Genomic DNA, 16,113 nt, shown 5'->3' with positions numbered 1-16,113 from the left:
CGTGTGCGCCGCTTGCCGGGCCTTGGCGGCTGCCGACAAGCCAGGGGGCTCTGACAAGCAGTATTGCAAGATCCACCGCAGCAAGGGCCACGACCTCCAGAACTGCCGACAAGTTGAGCTGCTTGCTGAAAAGGAAAAATCCGAATATGAGAGGTGGGACAAGGAGAAAGTTCAGGATGGTGCCGAAGGATCCGGCAAGAAGCATGGCGGCCAAGGAGGCCGCCGCGGAAAGGATAACCAACTCGGGGCCGCGACAAGAAGCTGGAAGACGACGATCATGACGAGGATGACGAGTCCGGGGAGCATGAGTTCTAGAAGGCTACAGAGGCCATGTGCGTCGATGGTGGCGCCTTGCTGCATACTTCTCACCGCCAGCTCAAGCAGTGGGCCCGTGAGATCATAGCAGCAGAGCCGTCGTTCGACACTCAGAAGCCGTTGAAGTGGTCCAGCACGCCCATCATCTTTGACGCCGAGGACCACCTTGATCGCACAACTGCGGTCGGGTGTTTGCCGTTGTTGGTTTCACCAACGATACACAACCTCAGGATGCACAAGATGCTGGTTGACGGCGGGGCCGGACTGAACTTGATCTCACCCGTTGTGATCAAAAGGCTACAAATTCCTGATGGAGACCTCGAGGAGACAGGCACGTTTCAAGGGGTCAACCCAGGAAGGAGTCAGCCGAAGGGCAAGGTCACGCTGCCTGTGACGTTTGGAGGCGAGCTGAACTATAGGACAGAGAAGATTGTCTTCGATGTAGCTGAGATTCCCTTGCCCTACAATGGGATTCTCGGCCGCCCGGCACTAGCCAAGTTCATGGCGGCATCACATTACGCCTACAACACGCTGAAGATGCCTGGGCCGATGACCATCATCACCGTTCCCTGCGACAAGAAGGATGCATTGATTTGCGCCGACCTACTCTACCAGGAAGAGGTTGCAGCGGCTGCCGCCAAGGCGCCTGCTCCTGCCGCCGAAGTCTAGGGAGGGAACAAGAAGACCGGCAGGACCACTCGCACCCACTCCGGCAAGCGCACCTCTTTGGAGTGTTGTGCTACCGTTGAGGACGTGCTAGAGAGCTTTACCGGCAAGAGCAAGAAATCCAGAGCTGCACCACCAGAGACCAAGAGGGTGTCCGTCAAGGAGGATGGCACGGGAGTGGCTTTCACCATAAGCTCCACCCTCAACAGCAAATAGGAAAGCACGCTCGTCACTTTCCTGTGGGCGAATATCGATGTGTTTGCATGGCAAGCATCTGACATCCCTGGCGTTCCCAGGGAAGTGATTGAGCACCATCTTATTGTCTGTCCCCATGCGCGACCCGTCGGGCAGAAGGTCAGGAAGCAAGCTCTAAAACGGCAGGAATTCATCACAGAGGAGATCAGGAAGTTGGAAGCGGCAGGCTTTGTGAGAGGAGTGCTCCATCCAATGTGGTTGTCCAATCCGGTGGTGGTGCGCAAGGCGAACGGGAAGTGGAGGCTGTGTATTGATTACACAGATATCAATAAGGCTTGTCCTAAAGACCCCTTCCCGTTGTCGCGCATCGACCAGATTGTGGACTCCACGGCCGGGTGTGACCTGTTATCATTCCTCGACACCTACTCGGGTTACCACCAGATCTTCATGACAAGAGAAGACGAAGAGAAGACAACATTCATCACCCCATGTGGTACGTATTGCTTTTTACGGATGCCTTTCGGGTTGAAGAGTGCTGGCTCAACGTTTGCAAGAGCAGTCCAAATTGGTTTCGAGCCCCAGCTACATAGAAATATGGAAGCTTATATGGATGACATAGTGGTCAAAACAAAGGACAAGGCAACTCTTGTACAAGACATAGAAGAGACGTTTGCCAACCCGCGCAAGATCAACCTCAAGTTGAACTCTGAGAAGTGTATCTTTGGCGTTCCGTCCAGCAAACTTCTTGGGTTCTTCGTGTCACGTCGCGGGATCGAGGCAAATCCAGACAAAATCAAGGCTATTGAGCAGATCGAGGCACCCAAGTGGATCAAGGATGTGCGTCGGCTCACTGGCTGCATTGCCGCCATGAGCAGGTTCATCTCCAAGTCCATTGAGCATGCCCTTCCCTTTTTCAAGATCTTGAAGAAGGCGGGCCCAATGGAGTGGACCCTAGAGGCCGAGGCGGCATTGCAGGATATGAAGAAATACATTTCCTCTACACCAATACTGGTTGCACCTAAACCACAAGAGCCGTTGATGCTGTATCTAGCGGCGGCGAATCAAGTGGTCAGTGCCGCGCTAGTGGTGCAGAGGGAGGTTGGTAAAGAGGCAGTGGCGACAGCGGGACTGGCGGATGGCAAGCCAGAGGTTCCCCCGGCAGGGCCCAATGCCAGCAAGGCGAGGCCCTCGGTGGAGTCTAACACCATTGGGACATGCCCCATGCAATAAAATGAGGTGGTGCAGAAGAAGAAGATGATGCGACACCCGGTTTACTTTGTCAGCTCCCTCCTGTAGGGGGCTAGGTCAAGGTACTCTGGTGTGCAGAAATTGCTCTTCAGCCTTCTTATGGCCTCGAGGAAGCTGCGTCACTACTTCCAAGCACACGAAATCACCGTCGTCACCCGCCTCCCGTTACAACGGATACTGCATGACCCAGATGCTACCGGAAGGATTGTGGAGTGGGCCTTGGAGGTTTCGAGCTTTGGTTTGAAGTTTGAAAGTACTTCGACAACCCAGAGCAGAGTCTTGGCAGAGTTCATTGCAGAATGGACCTCAACGCCTGATGAGGAAATCCAGGAGACCACCCTCCTCGGCAAGGAAGCAAGTCGCAACTCGATCATGTACTTTGATGGGGCTTTCTCACTGCAAGGCGCCGGTGCTGGTGTGCTTCTCGTCGCACCCACCGGAGAGCACCTCAAGTATGTAATCCAGATGCACTTTCCCAGGGAGATGTCCACCAACAACACTGATGAGTACGAGGGGCTGCTAGCCGGCCTTAGGATCGCGGCGGACCTCGGGGTCAAGAAGCTCATCATCAGGGGCGATTCACAGCTTGTCGTCAGACAAGTCAACAAAGATTATCAGAGCCCGTTGATGGAGGCCTACGTAGATGAGGTGAGGAAGCTAGAGGAGTGCTTTGACAGTATACAAGCGGGGCACGTTCCCCGAGCGGAGAACGACATCGCTGATTACCTGTCAAAACGCGCTGCATTCAAGCTACCTGTGGAACCAGGTACCTTTTTGCTTCGATTAACTCAACCATCCGTCGAACCATCAATGGAGCAGATTAAACGGAGGAAATCAGGCCCTGGCAAGTACTTTCCCGCTGAGCCCCCAGGGGCCGCCGGCAAGGGTGTAGCCGCTGATTCTGAGCCTGCCGAGGAGCGGCTGATTTCGGCAGGCCGTCAAGCCCTGGCCGTAGAGACGGCCGCTCCCATGGCAGAAGAAATGCCTTTGGTCCTTGCCGTCGAGCCCAAGGCTCCGACATGGGCATAGCATACCGTCCAATTCCTCCAAACAGGGGAGCTTCCTGAGAAGCAGGAAGAAGCAGAGAAAGTAGCCCGTCGGTCTGCCATGTATCGGTTCATCGATGATGTCCTATACAGGAAGAGACCGAACGATGTGAAATTGAAGTGCATTCCCCGGGAGGAAGGACTGGAGCTGTTGGCAGAGATACACGGAGGCATATGTGGCTCCCACATAGGGTCGAGGGCCCTTTCCGGCAAGGCACTCCGGCAAGGTTTCTTCTGGCCCACTGCCCTCCAGGATGCAACGGCACTAGTAACCAAGTGTGAAGCGTGTCAGTTCCATTCAAAGAAGCTTCATCAACCAGCTCACGCCCTTCAAACAATTCCTCTTTCCTGGCCATTCTCGGTCTGGGGCTTGACATCCTGGGCCCTTTCCCCCGCGCTGTCGGGGGCTTTGAGTACTTGTACCTTGCGATCGACAAGTTCACAAAGTGGCCAGAGGTGGAAGCGGTGAGGAAGGTGACATCACAGTCAGCTGTCAAGTTCTTCAAGGGGCTAGTGTGCCATTTTGGTGTGTCAAACAGAGTCATCACCGACAACGGCACGCAGTTCACAAGCCACACCTTCATGCAATACACCCAAGACCTCGGCAACAGGGTCTGTTTCACTTCCGTGGCACACCCACGGAGCAACGACCAGGTAGAGAGGGCAAATGTTGAAGTGTTGCGAGGCCTGAGGACAAAGACTTTTGTCAGGTTGCACAAGAGAGGAAAGCACTGGATTGATGAGTTGCCGATGGTTCCTTGGTCGATCAGAATGATGCCAAATCGAGCCACCGGCCAGACTCCCTTTGCCCTCGTATACGGGGCAGAAGCAGTTCTCCCCACGGAACTCATATACGGGTCACCTCGAGTGCTCGCTTATGACGAGCTTGAGCAAGAGTAATTGCGGCAAGATGATGCAACGCTCCTTGAGGAAGATCGTCTTGAGGCGGCTGTGAGAGCAGCACGCTACCAGTAAGCCTTGCACCGCTACCATAGCCGCAAGATTCATGCCCGAAGCCTTGAGGAAGGCGACCTTGTTCTTTAGCGCGTTCAGTCGGTCAAGAATTCCAACAAGTTGACGCTGAAGTGGGAAGGCCCTTATCGGGTAATACGAGTCACCAGGCCTGGCGCAGTCCGCCTGGAGACCGAAGATGTTGTTCCAGTGAGCAACTCCTGGAACATTGAACATCTTCGCAAGTTTTACCCATAAGGCGCAGTTGCCGGCACCCCCGGCAACCCACCTTTTGTACAAGCCTTGCCTATAAGGCATGTAACCCTCTATACAAAGCCAGGCGCAGACCCTAAGCATAAATAAATGAAGTGCTGGTGCCCTAAGTTTTAGCATGCATGCTTGGTTAAGTCTCTCCCTCGGTTAGGGTTGATAGTGCATAGCAGCGACTAACCCCTAGCCTAGAGGTCGAGTATGCGTCTTTCTGTCTTCTTTGGTTCACAGGGTACGTGGACACTTCTGCTGAGCTGCTTGGGAGAAAGAAAACGAACCAGCGCTCCGGCCCCGGCAAGCCAATACTACCGGGGGCTGAAGACACAAGGATCTAACCATAACAAGCCAAAGTTGTCGGGGGCTGCGGATTCAGATAAGTCCTTCATCCCTTGTTGTGCATTTCCGTATGGAACTGGGACAAATGAAACCTCATTTTTATCCAAGACCACCGTGCTCCCCCTTCTTCTTGTACCCAAGTCCCTGGGACAGAACCAGGTCATAGACGCGGTGGCGAGGAAATAAACGAAGGGCCTAACTCTACTTCGCCTCTGCCTCCGCCAAAAGAGTGAGAATGGTCGACTGAAGTCAGGGAACGGCAAGGCCTATTGCCGGGCGACAATGTTTATCTTAAAAATAACAAGGATTCGTTCCTTGGCATGGGCCTCGCTCACACACACAGAACCCGGTAAGCACCCTTTTTCATTAAAAACCTACCATACAGGTATAGTTCATATGGAATAAAAAACATGAGCAAGGGGATTACAAATTTTAAATCTAACAAGTGCCCGTAGGCTTACAAAATAAAAAGAGATAAGATGCCCGTAATCCCTTTCTTTTCCCTCTCCTCAGAAGGTGGAACAAGATGGGAGGAGGGCAAAAAGAGCGCCTAGGCGAGGTGCGAGGAGCAGAAGGCACCAAGAGAACGTCCTGGTGCCGGGAGGGAAGCTGGAAGATGAGGCAGCGGACCGGCAATACGCGACGAACGCGTCGGTGCCCGCGTACTCTGACTTGACGGATGCCACCCGCATTCTTCGCCTTCTCTGGCCCTCCTAAGCCAGCCACCCAAGGAGACGACGGGGAGCTCCTCGATGGAGAGCTTAACAAGGAAGGCCCTCGGCAGGCCGCATGACGTAGGGTGGGGCGACGCGGTCAGTTGGACATGAGGTCGACGTGACCTCGCTCGGCGCTCTCGTCGTCGTTGTCGCTACCCTCCTCATCACTCCTGCTTAAAGAGGAATCTTCATCGTCGGAGGAGCTCTCCACGCAACACTTCAGGCGGATTCCAAGATCCCCAAAGACCTTGACGGAGAGCAGGCTACCCTCCATTAACTTGAAGTATAGGACAAGCCCCGTCGTCAGGTTGTGGATGCGAGTGAACGTCTTCCATCCGCGGCGGAGGTACATGACATGAGGAACGGGGAAGTCGACGTCGACCCGTGTGCCGCTGTTCCCGCAGCCCCTCATGTGCAACCTGAGGGTCTGGGGTGGATTGAGCTCCATCTCCTGAGCAAATGGGGTAGGGAGACGGAGGCGGCGACGCGGTGGCCAGCGCAGCCTGATGAAGAACTCGCGGGGCTGGTCCCCGACGTGGCCCTCCATCAGGGGAGGCATCGCTGGCGGAGGCGAGGCCGATGCGCCACTCAGTCCCCCTCTCCCCCGAGCGCCACGGCGACCTCGGCCTCGCCCCCTCCCCCTTCCTCTCGTGGCCAGCTCCACCGCCACGAGCTCTTGGGGAGGAGGGACGCGCTGACGAGCACCAACCCTCACCGCCACCGTCGAAGGGCCGGCGCCTCCTCTTGCCATGGCAGATAGAAGAAAGGAGCCGAAGTGAATGGAGACGGATGATGAAAGGGTGTGGGATGCCATCCCCCTCCCCCTCCTTATAAAGGAGTGGGGTCGGGGCTCGGCCGCCCTACTCGGCCAATCCGGCCATCGGTGGCGCAGGGGATCGGGACCGACCCACTACTCCAATCAGCGACGGCCCGATTTCCCACCTCCACCGCCTGCCACCTGCATTGGGGGACACATGGCGAGCAAGCAGAATTGAGGGGATGGGTGAGGTGACCATTCCCCACCCCGTGATCGTGAGGGATTGGCGCCTTGAATACCACAACCCGAGTCTGCCCGAGTAAATGAGCTGCTCCTCTGTGCCTCCCTCTTTTTATGGGGAAGGTGCGAGCCGCCTCTTTACCATGATGTGACGCATGCATGCGGAATCCGCCCCACGCATGACCCCCACGTCATGCACGACCCTCCACATCGCGCATTCAACGCAGGTCGTGGGGAAGCGTAGAGGACGAGAAATTACTGCGGTAAAATCCGCCCACCTGCCCACGCACCGTTCTGGGCCTAGCCCAACAACGTGGCGCGCTTATGTGTGGCCCAGGCCTGGGGGCTCCTGTCGGTGTACAAAAGTAGGGGCTCTTCTTTTGACTCCTTTACTTGTGCACGGGCAGTAAGAGCCGCGCGCCATAGCCACACTTAGTAGGGAAGAGGAGGGAACCGGAGAGAAGCCGAAGTACGAGACAACCAAGGCAATGCCAAGACCAGAAACACAGGAGAGCAAGAGGGCGAGGTGGACTCCCTCGGCAAGATCCTTGCCGAGGCAGCCTATGCAGCCCCGGCAAGAGCCTTGCCGGGGCAACTTGCCCGATGCCAGTGGAGCAAGCCACCCTTGAGCGCACGGGCTCCAACCCAACCAACTACATTGGAACCAAGGCTCGGGAGGCGCCTCTGGGGTGGCATGCAAATCTTCGTCAAGATCATAAACATATGAGATCAGATGAGGACCAGAAGACGGCAACCCTCGACGGGATCCTAGCCGAGGAAATCCACAAGACGCACAGCAAGACCATTCCCGGGGGCGACTACAACACCACGACAATACCCTTGCCGGGCCCTAGCAAGGCCCTTGCCAAGGGCATCAGCAGGACCACTACCAGGCCCACGCCAGCCAAGACTCCACCATCGTCCCCAAGCAGCTGCTAGCTCAACTAGCTGGGCAGGCACCTACGTGGCGACGGGCGGCCTCTACACCAACTCAGCAAGCACCTGCGTGGCGGCATGCAACCCTTCATGAAGGATCCGCCACCGCGCCAGCCCAGCGGCCATCCAACATGGCGCCGCGATGCCTCATCAGCTCGGACGCGTGTCGAGGCCAAGCGAGGCGGCGACGACTGGGACGTGCCTCCCTGGTGTCCTCGATAAAGTGAGAGGGGCACGTCAGCAGCGCATTAAATGCGTTTGTCCGACGGGGCCAGAGGATAGACTCATCCACTGTAGACCTTTCCACCTCCTGTGTGCCACTTTGGCAACCGCTTTTCGCCTATAAAAGGAGGCCCGAGGCGTCCAGGAGGGGAATTCGGCTCTTTTAGGCAAGTAGCACCCCGTAGCTAGCTTAAGAACAGAAGAACACAAGAACACTCAAATACATCCACCAAAGCAGGACTAGGGTACTATGCATCTTCGTGGACTGAACCTGGGTAAACGATCCGTGTGCTTCCTCTCAGTCCCGCTCTTCTCACAACCTCGCACTCGCCAACCGTAGAAGGGATCCCAGTGACCCCATAGGTGTCGTTTCCGCCGACACTATGAGATGCAAAATGGATAAACTTTCTATCCCAAGTATGCTATGTATGTATATGTTCCGGTGCTTTAGCACAAGATGATCCAAGATGATCAAGTATGATATATTGTAATGCACTATGATATGATGTTATGGCTCTTGCTTACAAGGTTCTTTGTTTTTCTCTTTTTCTTTGCTTAAAAGCTTATTCTTTTTTTGTATATGGCCACAATGCGGAATGCACAAACCAAGATAGCGATTGGGTATATGCGGGAACAAACTTGAGGCACACGAGATGATATGATACCAATATGATATGGTATGTATGCAATGGATGGTGTAGATCACTAATGTGCACAAATGATGTTGCCTGCAATACTCAAATGGCTAGTCTTGATAGACATGTGACGCAAAATGGGCTAGGGGTTATCAATGCAATTGCGAGGGAATATGCAATGGAGGGATACCACGATACCAAGATAATATGGAGGTTACCGTCCGTGGCGATGATGAGTGGCGGTGTTCTTGATATAGATACAAAGATGATGGAGACTCGTCCCGAAGTAGTCGAAACACCTTAGGAAACTGAAAAACCGCGAACTCAAAATCTCAAAGGCAAATGTCAAAAGGTGGTATCGGGAATGCGGTGGTGGTTGCAGAAGTATTGGCAGAAACCCGGTCAAAATGGGTTAAGGTGGAAGGGTATGATGTGCTATAAACGGTGTCGGATTTGGAAGCACGGTCCCTATGTAGCCGAAACACCTTAGGAGACACAACTCACAACACTAACAAAATTGGTTAAGTTTGGGTGGCGGAAGTGTATGGTGGGCAAGGTTATGCGGTAGTGGTGGTGGTGGTTGATGAAGAAGCAACCGTCCCTAAGTAGCCTAAACACCTTAGGAGACTCAAATCACAACTCAAACAACCACTAATGCTATGGAGAACAAAATTGGTTAGGTTACGGAAGTTGGTGGTGATAATGCAGATGATGTGGTGAAGGCCCTAGGCAAAGATGCCAAAGTTCCAAAACTTTGATGGAGTCAAATGGTGTTGGTGGTATTTTTGTGGGAAGGTGGATGTCAAGAGCTTCAAAACGAGCTAAAGAACGTCAAAATCGGAGTGCGGATGAATTAGTTATTGTTGAAACAAGATTTCAGCGAAGTCAGGTTTTACAGGTATCAGACGTCCGTAAATGGATGGATGTCCGATCATTGGACGTCCGGTCAGCTCAAAAATCCGCTGATTCAGCTCGGGTTTGGGGTTCCGGTCATCCGGTAAGTGTCGGACTTCCGGTGGCTCAAAGGGCTCCGGACGCCCGTAAAAACGTTGGTCGTCCGGTGGGTCGGGGTCAACTCAATATCCGAGATTCGGGACGCGATTTTGGGCGTAAATTGGGGATTTGGGGCTCAAAATTGAAGAGATTCCGTGGATTAAAGATGGGGAAACTTGGGGAGATGCTAGATCCACTCGAAACCAAGAAAATCCATGGATCAAAATTAACAAGACATCATCGAACCATAAAATCACAAAAAATTGGGGCTATTTTTTGTGCGGATTTTCGAAATTTTGGACGAAATCAGGCAAAAGAAGGCTCGAAAATGGTGGGAGGGACTCCAAATACGTAATCAATGTGAACCATATGATACGGGGCTAACCCGGCATAGGCCGATCTTTCACGATTGGATTTGGTTCCCTCGAAGAACACAATGAGCACAGGGAAGAACGGAGAGAAATCAGAAGGAGAAACACTCAAGAACAAGTCCAATCACACATCCACTAGGCAATCAAACACACAAGATCCACAAGGTACATGAACAACAAAAGGAAAAATACAAGGTAAATTTCATCTCCATGAGGAGGTCTTGATGGGGCCACCCATGAGGGGGTCTTGAATCCAAGGTGGATCTTCTCCGTAGAGGTGCGCGGTCTCTCTTGTGGAGTAGATCCATATGGATGAGAAAATCTCTATCTCTAATGAGCTACTACTTTGCTAACCCTAGAAAGGAGGTGGAGGCGGTCTATTTATAATCTTAGCCATGAAGGGGTAAGTGGGAAAGGGGTACAAGGCCAAAGGCCCGCGGCTGCGCACAGGCAGGTACCGGACGACCGGTGGGGGTCGGACGTCCAGTGGCTCAGAACGGTCCGGACCTCCGGCGTGCGTCGGATGTCCGTTGATTCTTCTAGGGTGTAGTGGCACCGGTCGTTCGATCGGCACGGGTCGTCCGGGTGTTGGGACTCGTCGGACGTCCGGTATTCGTCGAACGTCCGGCCGCTGTAGCACTCGTCGCCTGGAGTTCTTCTGGCCGTCTAGGCTGCGTCATGTACCGGTTGTCTGGTGGCGTTTGGACGTCTGGTGGTTGTAGCTTGTAGCAGCTCTGCTTCTTCTGTCTTCTCTTCCATGCTTCCCTCGCGGATGGTCTAGGTGTCCTTTGGCGCTTGCACTTCTCCTCATCATCCGTGAGGTTTCGTTAATACATCTGCATGCACACGAGAGGAATGTCAAGTAGTATACCATCCTCGTAGGGGTTAAGTGAGCACGTGTAAAGGAGATGATTCACCTTTCTGTATGTGAAGTAGATGTCGCACGTGTCACTTGCCAAACGGACTCTTGACATGGTGATGTCCGTAGGATGCTCCGCATCACAACCCAATGAATAAAATTTATTTTTGCTTTTTGCCGTTCTTGAGTGTTAGCACAATTATGCTACTATTATGATTGTGTTTTTATGTTTTAATTAGTGTTTGTGCCAAGTAAAGCCTTTAGGATCTTCTTGGGTGATAGTTGTTTCATCTTGCTGAAAAACAGAAACTTTCGCGCTCACTGAAATAATTCTCATTTCTAACCAGAGAGCGATAAAATACCAATTCTTTTTGTAGAAGATTAATATACAAATTTCCCAGGTTGTCCTAATTTGTCAGAGTTTTTGGTTTTATAGAAGTATTCGAAATATCAAGATTGCTACAGACTGTTCTGTTTTTGACACATTCTGTTTTCTTTGCGTTGTGTGCTTGTTTTGATGATTCTATGGTTTTCTTTGATGAGTTTTTGCCATAGAAAATTTGGAATACAATAGATATAATGCAAGAATAAAATAGGAATTGGATTGCTATAGTACATATAGTAGTGATTTGTTTTCTTATACTAACGGATATCACGAAGATTTTGTTGAGTTTTGCGTGATTGAAGTTTTCAAGTTTTGGGTTATCTTACGATCGATGAAGGAATAAGGAGTAAGAAAAGCCTAAGCTTGAGGATTCTCTGGCATCCCAAGCTATTATCCAAAGAGAGCAAGCAACTAAGCTTGGGGATGCCCCGAGTGGCATCCCCTCTTTCTTCTAACGACCATCGGTATTTTACTCGAAGCTATATTTTTATTTGTCACATACTATGTGTATTCCTTGGAGAGTCTTGTATGATATGAGGCTTTGCTTGTTTTATTTTCTGTTTTAAGTCTTGATTCCTTTCTAGACACACCTATTTGAGAGAGCCAAAATTATGCCATGACTTGTTAGAATTACTCTCCATGCTTCACTAATTTTTTTTTTCTGAGCTATAGATTTGCTCTAGTGCTTTACTTATATCTTTTTGAGCATGGTGTGCTTTAGTATTATTGAAGATATGCCCTCTTTCTTCACTTAGATTTATTTGAGAATCAGTAAATTTTTCACGAAATTCTCTTCTTGCCTCACTTAAATTAATTTCAGAAAAAGAAAGAAAAATTATGCTCATGATCTTCACTTATATTTGTTTGAGCTCATCAAAAGCAACACATGAAAATTAGTCCCAAAGTGATAGATATCCAAGAAAGATATAATAAAAACTTTCATGAAGATCAATGGACAAAATAAACTTGATTCTTAGTAATAGTTTTGAGATATGATGATGTGATATGTGAGTCATCTTGACGAGTAATTATGCTTTAGTAAGAATATTGGTGTTAAGGTTTGTGATTCCCTATGCAAGCAAGAAAGTCAATAATTATGCAATGAAATTATATCCTACTTGTGGTGCATTATTCGGTGTTAATTATGCTCAATGCTCACTTATGAGATTATTCGTTTCTTGGTTGGTCACTTCTCAATCTTTTGCTAGCCTTCATTTTTCATTACGTATAATCACTACTTGTGCATCCAAAATCCTTTAAACCAGCTTTGCCACATGAGTCCACTATACCAACCTATATGCGGTATTCTTCAGCCATTCTAAGCAAATTTGTATGTGCCACCTCTAATATTGAAAATAAATTCCTCTTTTGTTGCTCGTATTGCTCGTGAGGCGGTGAGGGGTGGCTAATATTTTCCATGCTAGATGTGTTATTCTCATGATGAGTGTTTATTCACTTGTCGTTGCGCGAGAGACAGGCAAAGGTATTAGGGATGCCCAGTCCCGAAATGAAAAATGAATTTACTTTATGTTGTCAAATAATAAATACATTGGAAAGTGTTGGTATGGAAGACACCTGTGGATACGGTTAGTCATGGAAAGTGGAAGTATGGTGTAAAAAGGAATAAACTTTAATTTCTGTTTGGGAACTGCCTATGATATATCTAGCATGGAATGTGTTGGGAACTCAAAGTCGTTTTCGTTGGTGGGAAAAGTATGCCTCTCAAAATGTTTTTATCTCTCAATTTTCGCTTTGAGCTCTAGAACCTCTACAAATCCCTACTTCCCTCTGCGAAGGGCCTTATCTTTTACTTTATGCAATTTTTATTTTAAATTTGAGTCTCCATCTTCTCTTATAAAGCACCAACTAGGGGCACTATGATCATACTTGAGCATTGGGTGTAGCTAATATGCGAGTGTGTTTCATGAATGGATCAATGATTGAGCATAATGGGCTAGGGATAACTTATTTTAGCGTTGATATTTTGAAAGACTTGGTTGCCTGTTGACATGATTGAGTATTTAAGTTATCATGTCAAAACTAAACTATTGCTTTGAACAATATAAAAGTCCAAATGTCCATGCTATAAAGAAAAGATTATGAGATGACATGTTAGGCAGCATTCCACATCAAAAATTCTGTTTTTATCATTTACCTACTCGAGGACGAGCAGGATTAAGCTTGGGGATGCTGATTGTCTCCAACGTATCTATAATTTTTGATTGTTCCATGCTGTTATAGTATCATTCTTGGAAGTTTTATAATCATTTTATAGCCATTTTATATCATTTTTTGGTACTAACCTATTAACATAGTGCCAAGTGCTAGTTACTGTTTTTTGCATGTTTTTTACATCACAGGTAATCAATATCAAACGGAATCCAAACGCATCGAAACCTTTTGTGGATTTTTTTGGACTAGAAGACATCCAATGGGCCGGAGAAGCGCCTGGGGGTGCTCTGAGGGGAGCACAACCCACCAGGGTGTGCCTAGGACGCCCTGGTGGGTTGTGCCCACCTCGGGTGCCCCCGGAACCGCCTCTTTACTCTATAAATACCCCAATATTCTAGAAACCCTAGGGGAGTCGACAAACATCAATTCCAGCCGCCGCAGAGTCTAGAACAATCAGATCCAATCTAGACACCATCACGGAGGGGTTCACCACTTCCATTGGTGCCTCTCCGATGATGCGTGAGTAGTTCTTTGTAGACCTTCAGGTCTGTAGTTAGTAGCTAGATGGCTTCCTCTCTCCCCTTTTATTCTCAATACAATGGTCTCTTGGAGATCCATATGATGTAACTCTTTTTGCGGTGTGTTTGTTGGGATTGGATGAACTTTGAGTTTATGATCAGATCTATCTTTTTATCCATGAAAGTTATTTGAATCTTCTTTGATCTCTTATATGCATGATTGCTTATAGTCTCGTATTTCTTCTCTGATATTTGGGTTTTGTTTGGCCAACTTGATCTATTTACCTTGCAAGGGGAATAGGTGCTTTGTAGTGGGTTCGATCTTACGGTGCTTGATCCTAGTGACAGAAGGGGAACCGACACGTATGTATCGTTGCTACTAAGGATAAAACGATGGGGTCTATTTCTACATAAATAGATCTTGTCTACATCATGTCATCATTCTTATTGCATTACTCCATTTCTCCATGAACTTAATACACTAGATGCATGCTGGATAGCGGTCGATATGTGGAGTAATAGTAGTAGATGAAGGCAGGAGTCGGTCTACTAATCTTGGACGTGATGCCTATATAATGATCATTGCCTGGATATCGTCATGATTATTTGAAGTTCTATCAATTGCCCAACAGTAGTTTGTTTACCCACCTTTGTTATTTTCTCGAAAGAAGCCACTAGTGAAACCTACGGCCCGCGGGTCTCTTTCTCATATTATTTGCCTTTGCGATCTATTTTATTTGCCTTTTATTTTTAGATATATTAAACCAAAAATACAAAAATACCTTGCTGCACTTTATTTTATTTGGCGCTCGATCTATCAATCTACTACAATTAATTCACGTCCGTTTGTCAATTTCTAGTGCCGTTACCCGAAATGGATTGACAACCCCTTTAATACGTCGGGTTGCGAGTATTTCTTATTTGTGTGCAGGTGCTGTTTACGTATTGTTGCTTGGTTCTCCTACTGGTTCGATAACCTTGGTCTCATCACTGAGGGAAATACCTACTGTCGTTGTGCTGCATCATCCCTTCCTCTTTGGGGAAATATTGATGTATCTTCAAGCCGCATTAGCATGGAGTGTGTGAATTGACGAGAGGCGCATTTGTTGCGTAGTGTCACTGGGAGGCTTATGGGTAATGATACGTCTCCAACGTATCTATAATTTTTTATTGTTCCACGATGTTATATTATCATTCTTGCATGTTTTATATTCATTTTATAGCAACTTTATATCATTTTTTGGGACTAGCCTATTGACATAGTGCCTAGTGCCAGTTGTTGTTTTTTGCTTGTTTTTTACTTAGCAGAATATCCATATAAAATGGAGTACAAACACAGAAAAACTTTTTGGAGATTTTTTTCTGCCCAGAAGACAACTTGGGAGCCAAGGAAGTGCATGAGGGGAGGCATGTGGAGTCCACAGGCACCGGGGCACACCAGAGGCCCCTGGTGCGCCCTGGTGGGTAGCGGGGCCCACGGGAGTCCTTTCAACCGCCTCTCAGCTCTATAAATATGTAAATATTCCAGAAAACCGAGGAGAGTCGACGAAACACAATTCCAGCCACCGCAAGTTCCAAAACCACGAGATCCAATCTAGAGCCCTATTTCGGTACCTTGCTGGAGGGGAACACGATCATGGAGGGGTTTATCATCCTCATTGGTGCTCCTCCGATGATCCATGAGTACTTTAGCACACACCTACGGGTCCGTAGGTAGTATCTAGATGGCTTCTTCTCTCTTTTTTATTCTAAATACAATGTTCACCTCGATGTTCTTGGAGATGTATTTGATGTAATGACTTTTTGCGTTGTGTTTGTTGGGATCCGATGAATTGTGAGTTTATGATCAAATCTATCTATGAATATTATTTGAGTCTTCTTTGATCTCTTATATGCATGATTATTATAGCCTCGTATTTCTTCTCTAAAACTTTGTTTGGTTTCGCCAACTAGATTGAATTTTCTTGCAATGGGAAGAGGTGCTTTGTGATGGGTTCGATCTTGCGGTGCTCAATCTCAGTGACAGAAGGAGAAGTGACATGCATGTATCATTTCCATTAAGGATAAAAAGATGGGGTCTATTCCTACATGAATAGATCTTATCTACATCATTTCATCATTCTTATTGCATTACTCTATTTCTCCATGAACTTAATACACTAGATGCATGCTGGATAGCAGTCGATGTGTGGAGTAATAGTAGTAGATGCAAAATCGGTTCGCTCTAGTAATCCTAGACGTGATGCCTATATACATGATCATTGCCTTGGATATCGTCATAA

This window comes from Triticum aestivum, chromosome 6A, assembly GCF_018294505.1.
Source record: "Triticum aestivum cultivar Chinese Spring chromosome 6A, IWGSC CS RefSeq v2.1, whole genome shotgun sequence".
Classification (NCBI taxonomy): Eukaryota; Viridiplantae; Streptophyta; class Magnoliopsida; order Poales; family Poaceae; genus Triticum; species Triticum aestivum.
The sequence above is the reverse complement of the archived record's forward strand: the minus strand, read 5'-3'. Positions refer to the sequence as shown.